Source organism: Rousettus aegyptiacus, unplaced genomic scaffold (assembly GCF_014176215.1).
Source record: "Rousettus aegyptiacus isolate mRouAeg1 unplaced genomic scaffold, mRouAeg1.p scaffold_m13_p_4, whole genome shotgun sequence".
NCBI lineage: Eukaryota > Metazoa > Chordata > Mammalia > Chiroptera > Pteropodidae > Rousettus > Rousettus aegyptiacus.
Window position 1 is genome coordinate 81,195,237 of NW_023416307.1, and position 3,350 is coordinate 81,198,586.

The 3,350-nt window shown below is 33.5% G+C and overlaps 1 pseudogene; it reads left to right on the plus strand.

Annotated features, from left to right (window-relative positions):
• The first annotated feature begins 923 nt into the window (after positions 1–923).
• LOC118602647 lies at positions 924–1,042 on the plus strand (annotated as a pseudogene).
• Positions 1,043–3,350: the final 2,308 nt, after the last annotated feature.

Here is a 3,350-nt window from a genome sequence, read left to right on the forward strand (position 1 = left end):
AGAGATTCAGATACACAAGGACGAGGAAGCAATGGAAACACTGAGCTACAGGAAGCAAATGATAAAATGGTTAGAGGAAAATCTAGTATTTCAATAATCACCCTAATGTAAATGTACTGAAATTACCAATAAAAACTCACGGAGTTGCAGATTGGATGTACTGAAATTACCAATAAAAACTCACGGAGTTGCAGATTGGATCAAAAAACAAAACCTAGCCATATGCTGCCTCCAGGAGACACATCTCAGCTCCAAAGACAAATACAGACTCAAAGTGAAAGAGTGGAAAATGATATTTCAAGCAAATGGCATTCTGAGAAAAGCAGGAGCACTGGTACTAATATAGGACAAAACAGATTTCAAAATTAAAAAGGCAAAGAACTATATTGAAGTACACTTCATAATGATAAAGGCAATCATACACCAAAAAGACACTTATTAGCATCTATGCTCTCAATCAGGGAGCCCCAAAATACGTAAAGCAATTACTAACAGAATTAAAGAGAAAAACAGACCCAAAACACTATTGTAGTAGGAGACCTAAATATGCCACTGTCAGATATGGACAGATCATCCAAACAGAAAATCCTCAAGGAAATAATATCTTTAAATGACACATTAGATCAATTGCACATAATTGACATTTACAGAGCCTTCCATCTCAAAACAGCTGCTTATACATTCTTCTCTAATGCATATGGAACATTTTCAAGAATTGACTACATACTGAGACACAGAGATAGCCTCAACAAATACAAGAGGTTGAAATCATACCATATTCTCTGATCATAATGCTTTGAAGCTAGAGGTCAACCATAAAACGAAAGTGGGAAGAACAACAAATACATGGAGATTAAACAGCATGCTACTGAAAAATAACTAGATCAGAGAAGAAATGAAAAAAATGATCAAGAGATACATAACCCTGTGGCCATGCTTCCCTGAACAAGCCTGATCCCGTTTGATCTCAGAAGCTAAGCATGCTTGGGTCTGGTTAGTACTTGGATGGGAGACCACCTAGGAGGACCAGGTGCTGTAGGTGTTAAAAAAGAGAAAGAGAGAGAGAGAGAGATAAATGAATGATTATGATAATACAACATATCAAAACTTTTGGGACATGGCAAAAGTTGTAATATGAAGAAAGTTTATATCATTACAGGCCGATCTCCACAAATAAAAACAAGTTCAAATAAACAAGCTAGCGCTTCATCTTAAAAAACTAGAAAAGAAAGAATAAATGAAGCCTAAAGTTAGTAGAAGGAAAGAAATAATCAAAATTAGAGCAGAAATAAATGAAATTGAAAACAAACCAAAAAAAATAGAAAAAAAAATGCAACAAAGAGTTAGTTCTTTGCTGAGGTTAATAAAATTGACAAACCCCTGGTTAGACTCAGGAAACAAAGAAGATGAAGGACACAAATAAAATCAGTGATGAAAGAGGGGAAATTATGACAGACACTGAAGAAGTACAAAGGATCATACAAGAATACTATGAAAAACTATATAACACAAATTTAATAACTGAGAAGAAATGGACCAATACTTAGAAAGATATAACCTTCCTAGACTGAATCAAGAAGAACTGGAAAATCTAAATAGAACAATCAGCAGTATGGAAATGGAAACATCATCAAACCTACCAAAAAGTAAAAGTCAAGGACCAGATGGTTTCACCAGTGAATTTTAGTAAACATTCAAAGATTTAATACCTATTCTCTTCAAACTCTTTCAAACAATCAAAGAGGAGACTATATTTCCTAAATTATTTTATGAGGCCATTAATACCCTGATACCAAAACCTGGTAAAGATAACACACACGAGCACACAGAAAAAGACCAATATTTCTCATGAACACAGATACAAAATCTAAATAAGATATTAGTGAACTGAATACAGCAACATATTAAAAAGATTATACAGCACAATCAAGTGGGCTTCATCCCTGGCGCACAGAGATAGTTCAACACATGCAAATTGATTATGATTCACCACAAACAAATTAAAAAATAAGAATCATATAATCATAGCAACAGATGCAGAAAAAGCTTTCAACAAAATACAGTATCCATTTATGACCAAAACACTTAAAATCAATATAGAAGAAAAGTACCTTAACCTAATAAAGCCCATATAGGACAAACCCTCAGCCAACACTAAACTCTTTTTTTTTTTTTTTTTTTTTTTTTTTTTTGGTGAGGCAACCTTTGCTTGACCTCACAGATTGCAAGGACCTTGCCAGTTCACAATTCCTTTTTTTTTTTTTTTTTTTTTTTTACACATATAGTATCTGGTCTTCCTAGGTGGTCTCTCAGGTACTAACTAGGCACAGCCCTGCTTAGCTTCTGAGATCAGAGGGTAGCATGGCCACAGACACCGACATTAAATTTAATGGTGAAAAATTTAAAACTATCCCTCTAAGATCAGAAACATGGCAAGGCTGTCTACTACTACCACTGTTATTCAATATAACATTAGAGGTCCTAGTGAATGCAATCAGACAAGAGAATGATATAAAAAGTACCTAAATAGGAAACAAAGAATCAAACTAGGATTCTCTATATAGAAAATTCTAAAGATTCCACAAGAACACTATTAGAAACAATAAGTAAATACAGTAAAGTTTCTGGATACAATATCAATGTTCAAAATCCAAAGTGTTCCTATACTCTAATAATGATGTGTCAGAAAAAGAAGTGGAAAAAATAATTCCTTTTGCATTGCAACAAAAAAAAATATAAAATACCTAGAATTAAATCTAATGAAACAAGTGAAAGACCTATATAATGAAAACTATAAGACCCTATTAAAAGAAATTGAAGAAGATACAAAGAAATGGAAAGATATTTAGTGTTCTTGGTTTGGAAGAAGCAACATAGTTAAAATGACCCTATTACCTAAAGCATTATACAGATTTAATACAATCCCCATCAAAATCCCATCAGCTTTCTTTAAAGAAATAGAACAAAAAATCACCATATTTATATGGAAATGCAAAAACCCAAAATTGCCAAAGCCATCCTGAGAAAAAAGAACAAGGCTGGAGGCATCACTCTGCCTGACTTCAAATTATACTACAAAGTGACAGTAATCGAAATGGCATGGTATTGGCAGAAAAATAGACACACAGACAAGTGGAACAGAATCAAGAGTTCAGAAATAAACCCATATTGATATGGGCAAATAACTTTTGACAAAAAATGCCAAAAATGTACAGCGGAGAAAGGAAAGTCTCTTCAATAAGTGGTGCCAGGAAAACTGGAAAGCCTCCTGAAAAAAAAATGAAACTAGATTGTTGTCTATCACCACACACCAAACTTAACTCAAAATGGATTAAGGATCTGAATATAAG